The following is a 6,000-nucleotide window of genomic DNA, read 5'->3' on the forward strand; positions in this document are numbered from 1 at the left end:
TATGAGGAATTTTTTCCAATCGGTGAAATGAGATTTCTCTACAAATAAAAAAGTTTCCAAGTTCCTACTCCCTTAAAACTATAATCCTTCAACATTACATACTGCAGTGGTTCACAAGCCAGGCTGAATATCAAAATCATTCCCCAAAATTCTGATTTAGCAGGGTTGAGAAAGAGCCTAGAATTCAGAATTTTTTTTAATTCCCCAAGTAACTTTGATACACAGCCAATTTATTCACTGACACAAAGTGTTTACAATTAACAATTATTTTAAGTAATAAATCAATACAATTTCAGTTTTTTGGCTGTGTTTTGTTAAAGTACAAACAGAATTGTAAGAAATAATTTCATCAAGTTTTAATTCTAGTTATTTTAAACATTCGTGTCTGTTGGAGAATATGTAACAGAATGATCCTATAATGTGTTGAGTATTTCTGATAAGATGATCCTGCAACACAAAAAGTTTACTCATTAAAATCAACCTTTAAAATGAAATCACAGCCTTGAAATCAGTGAAAACAGTAAATCAAATGCTACCATAACATTCACTTACCTGTTACGTCTTATTATGAGAAACTCTGACTTTCTGACTTCCACACTTACGGGGAAAATAAATCAATTAAACCAGCCTCTGAAAGAGAGAATATATATTTAAAAAAAAAAATGACCTCCTTAAATTCTGGTCTTTTTTCCATTATTTTACTTCATTTATTAACCTGAAGCAACAAAATGAAACAAGCTTTAGTTGTATTATAGATATGGCAATTTTCGAGCTGAGAGAACCCTAGCACTTAAACCTGAACTTTGAAAATCATAAAATAACAAACTTTTTAGTGCTTTAATTCAAAATATATTTAAAACAATCACTGAATGAAAGGCAAAATTGAAGTATGAGTCTAATATCACACACACACAAAATTGAACTCCTTTAAATTATTTTTTGATCTTCAACACTTACAGCCTTCAATTCCCATTTTTATTTCCCATTCCCATTCCGCATTATTATCCGACATTTCTATGACATTTCTATCATCTTGTGTCACATACGTGCCATTACGACAATGAGCTACAATGACTCAGAAGCACCCGATGGGCATTTTTAAAACTTTACATGCTAGGAACCCCACCTGAGAAACCTACTGAATCAAAATCGCCTGGCGGGGAGCCAGGCACATGCATATTATGCATATTTAAAATGCTCTAAGGTGATTCTGAGATAGGCTGAAGCAATTACATAAGTCATCATTTTTTATGTACTAATAAAATTCTTACTTAATAAAGAGATCATTTCTTTGGGGTCTGGGATTATATTACTTTTCATGACCCAATGGGTCTTTTAATACCAATTCTTAATTCTACTGGTACCTGGTATTTTCATACAGTAACAAATCACCTACCTTGAGCAGGAAAGGGCAGGTATTACATCAGCTGTATTAGTCCTGGCAAACATCTGTAAATTAAAGCAATTTAAAAAAAAGATAAGCCCCCTAAGTATCTACCATTGGCCAAGTAAGTACCCCCCCCAGTCATAGATAAGTTTGAAAAATAACTCAATTATGTTTCAATGGGAGAAAAAAAGATTAACTCTTGAACACAAAGGACTTTACATACTATGACTCACTGAATCCCACATGACCTCCTAAGATGCTCTGGAGCAGAGTAACCCATATAACCCACCATCATGTATTTCACATCTCTGGGTTCCAGGAACAAACAGCTACAAAAGAATAAACTGGGTCTCTGGTAAGGTTAAGAACAAAGATGCTATAACCCCCATGAGAAATGTTCATGGGAAATGTTTGAAAGAAATATTTACATGAAATTAACGTTGGGTCCTGGACTAACCCTCAGCTCCTATGTTAGTTTCAATGAAAAAACAGTCAATTCTTTATCATCTCTCTATATCAATAGACAATAAAGCCAAATTATCCATTTTTTTAATCTTCCACATTGTTGTTGGCAGTGTGTTGCCCCTTACCCAGAACCGCTGGTTAACAAAAAATTCCAACACTTAGATTCAGAAGACCCAGTGACAGCATTGTATTATCAAATAAATATTTAGTGCCTACCCTGTGCAGAGTTCCATGCTAGAAGCTTTAAAGGATAGAAATAGACGAGCTTTCTTGCTCTCAAGAAGTTTAAAATGGCATTAGGAAATGAATGCAAAAACACCAGGTGGTATCTGAGAAATGTACAAATAAATAGTAAGTGCCAAAATGTCACAGTGGATATGGTTTTTTAACCGGACATTGGAAAATGGGTAGGATTTGCTTAAACAAAGATTAGGAAAAAATATTCCAAGTAACAAAGAAGCAAAAGCACACAAGCAAGAAAGAGAAGGTACATTTAGAGATAGTAAACTGACAAGTTCAGCTGGAGCTAAGATTTCATTTAAAATTTAAGGGGCAATAAAGCAAGAAAAGCAGATTCAGTTTCAACGTGATTGTATTTAAAAGAAAACTTGAGAATTTAGACTACATATTTAGGCAGTGTGGGTATTTTTTTGGAAAGCAGTATATGCAGAGAGCTTTAAGAAAATTCTGGAACAGAATTTAAGAAAATTCTGGGACAATGATTCTTCCCTCTTCAAAGGAGCTTTTCACGGGGTAAGTTAAAATATTCAGCATTATTTTCTAGAATACTGGAGAATGAGTTAATATCCAAACCATCCAATTCAAAGGATCAGTATTAGAGCTCATTTATGCTTGCAAATTAGGAAAACACACGTTAATTTTTTTCTTTAAGAAATTACTTTTATTTTTATTATGAAAAATTTTTTGATGGTACAATTATAAAAATAAAGAGCATAAAAATCAGTCATAATCCCACTACCCGCCATTAATATTCATCATATATTCTTTGTTCTAAACATGTTTTTACAAAAATGGAATGGTACTATAGTCTATTCTATAGCCTCCTCTCTCACTTAACCGTATGCGATGAGCACCTCTATATATTATATATAATTCCAAAACAGAATCTTTAATGATTGCATAGTATTTTACCCGTGTAAGACAAAAGCCCTCTTTTCTGACAAGATAAAAGCTAGCAGTCGGTGAGTTAACTATTTAAAAATTAGTAAGAGGATTTTAAAAATACATACATCATCAATATTTTGTTTAACCTAAAATATACAAATGTATATGTTTGATTTAAGGTCAAGTTAAGCTTTTTTGTTTCACTGAGGTTTTTTGTGGATAGGACAGCTAGAGTTCCCAGTCATATTTTTTTCATATTTTCATAAACCACATCATAATTTACCATCAACGAGTTTTCACTTTGGTTCCTCTAAAATAGAACAAGAACTTAAAGACATTTCTAAAACTGAGAACAATATTATGATTAACATTTAAGATTTCCCCCAACCTTTTACAGTTGTCACACCCAATTAAGTACTCTTACAATGGCGTTTTTTTTCTTTTCTTTTTTTTTTTTTTTGAGTGCAAAGGATTCAATTTATTTTTTATGAAAATAATAATGCTATACTAAAAGACAATGCTTACATTCTATTTCATTGATTTATGAAACACTTAAAACTGCATAAACCGATCGGGGGCCGTGAACAAAGACCTCTGAACTCCCTGAGATGACTTCAACACAAATGTCTCAAAATTGCATTTATTTTTTTCTTTTTGGACTATTTCTTGCACACCTGAGATCTGTACCCACTGCAGAGATAAACACACTATTGAAATGAGTTCAGAATTGTAGTGTGTGTTTCCCAAGCTGACTGCGGTATTTTGAAGTAAGAGCTAACAAAAATCCAGAATCCCTATGGGAAATATTTTTCAACCACCTAACAAGAGAGACACCAACTTAATATTAAACTTAAAAAGACAATAGAAAGCCTTTTGGTTTATTGAATAAGATCATCTAAATCACCTGTCTAGCAATAGGAAAACAATTGGGGAGCAATCACAAAACAACGGCCAAATGAAATAAAAAGACGCTTTTAATTCAGGGTCCCTTTCCTTACAACATTAACTCATTTTCAACTTCCCACTTGTTTGGATTATCCATCTTATGCATCTGGTGGCAAGCATTATCCTGGACCCTCCATTCAGTCTTAATAAAATAATAATGGCTAAATTTCAGTGAATACTTAAACTGGGCTAGGTACTATGTCAACAGTTTCATACGCATTATCCCATCTGAACAGCAAACAGCCTTATGAAATTGGTGTCCCAGGAACTCCTACCTTACAAATCAGGAAACTGAGGTTTAGAGAGAAGCAGTATCTTGTTCCAGGTCACACACCAATAAACTGTGTAGCGGGGATTTGACCCTAGGTCAATCTGAGCAGTTTATGCTCTTAACCTCTTAACTTCCATAAAACGCTTCCTCTCTGTATTTTCAAGAATGCTAATTGATTGTTTTAATATTACATGAAAACAAATAATTAGGAATCTAATTTGCTGCAATAAACACTGTCACATATTCCAAAGAAAAGAGTAAAGATAACATTTAGCTTAATTGCATCATTGCTCCCATTCTGAGATGAGTGCTGACAGTACCTTGGATTAGGGACTTTCAAACTTAATTAGCATGGCACAGAGGAAGCAATACATTTTATATCACAACCCAGCATACACACGCACACATGCAACGCCACCCTCACACGCATGCACCCCACACACGCACCAGCCCTCCCCCCACCCCACATACACACAGAAACGCAGTTAAAACAAAGCTTACAAAATATCCTCGCTACATGTAATGCATTCTGGTATTTTCTATGCCATCTTATTTCGTTAATTTCAAGTGCTAGCTATGAGCCACAAAATTAATTTCACAATTCACTAATGGATGAAAACTGCAATCTGAAAAAAACACTGCCTCGCATTATTAAGCAGAACAAACAATATTTACAGAACATGGCTGTTACCCTGAATTCAGCTTTTTTTTAATCCAGTATCTTCGCCATTGCGGTGATACTTTGTCAAATCTCTAACGAGTTTTATTAAGGTTGGCCACTGGCCAAGGCGCAGGGAGAAGAAGAAAATTCTTGCCTTCCAGGCTTTGGGTCCAAATCAGTGCAAGTTAAGAAGGCAGTGGAAAGATGTTTATGCACTGATACAGAAAATAGCCACAACGCATTAAGCAAAAAAGGCAGATTACATTAGTATCCCCCTTTATGTAACACGAATATGCGTTTACGTACCCCAAATTGTTAATACTGACTCCCTTGAGGATGAAATTGCTATGGGCTTTTTCAGTGGGTTTTTTATTTGTTTGTTTGTTTTTTTCCCTGATCGTATATCACTACTGTAAGACAAATTAAATACAATTCCATTCTGGGGATAAAAAACGTTTTAGTTCCTTGAGAGCCAGCATCTCGTTATGCATTTCTTCCCCGCGCTGCCAAAATCATCGCGACGGATAATGCTAGGAGCTGCAAAGGGCCTTCTCGGGAGCACGTAATAACGACGGCGTAATCTGCCCAGATTTACACAACTGTTGCGCGACAATAGTAAAACGACCGTTAACACAAAAATCTAACGCTTCCAAAATAAATTCCAATCACCAGAGACTGATAAAGGCCCAGGTCTGGGGACAGCTGGACACAGCGCAGGACATGGGGGGAAGGGAATTTGTGGACAGGTGGCTCCGGATCTCGGCCCCACAGGTGGCCCCGCAAGTCCTCGCGGGTACAAAGCCCCAAATCCGACCTCCGCGGGCAGCCCCCTCCCCATCGCCCAGCCCAAGGCCTCGTCCGCGGGCCCCTCCGACCCAGGGCTCCCGACAGAAGCACAAGGCAGCCTGCGCCCCACCTCCACCCCACGCTCCAGCCACCTCGATCCGGGCCCGGAGACGCCGGCCCCGCTCCCGCAGGAGGTGCAGAAAGGGAGTGGGGAGACGAGACGCCGAGGAGGACCTGCGAGGCGGATGCAGGAGCCGGGCGAGCGGTCCGGCCGTCCCTCGGGAGGAAGAAGGCGCCCGGGGCGCGAGGCGAGCAGGCCCCACCCCCGGCCGCGCGCACGGAGCCCGCGGGCGTCGCCCC

General features: G+C 37.7%; 1 protein-coding gene across 4 annotated transcripts in view; it reads right to left on the reverse strand.

The window, feature by feature from the left end:
- The window catches only part of ZDBF2 (zinc finger DBF-type containing 2), a 29,186-nt gene that overhangs the window by 22,343 nt on the left and 843 nt on the right, over positions 1–6,000 (reverse strand). The window contains exons 1-3 of one of the 4 annotated variants that reach the window (XM_032403776.1): positions 5,793–5,962; positions 1,397–1,449; positions 553–630 (exon numbers count right to left, since the gene is read on the reverse strand). The gene's annotated coding sequence lies outside the window, so the exon portion shown is untranslated. Of the gene's footprint in view, positions 1–552; positions 631–1,396; positions 1,450–5,770; positions 5,963–6,000 lie in introns of those variants that run through there. The other 3 variants (XM_032403759.1, XM_032403785.1, XM_032403768.1) reach the window with 3 other exon arrangements.

The sequence above is a fragment of the Phoca vitulina genome, unplaced genomic scaffold (assembly GCF_004348235.1).
Source record: "Phoca vitulina isolate PV1807 unplaced genomic scaffold, GSC_HSeal_1.0 scaffold1, whole genome shotgun sequence".
Lineage (NCBI taxonomy): Eukaryota > Metazoa > Chordata > Mammalia > Carnivora > Phocidae > Phoca > Phoca vitulina.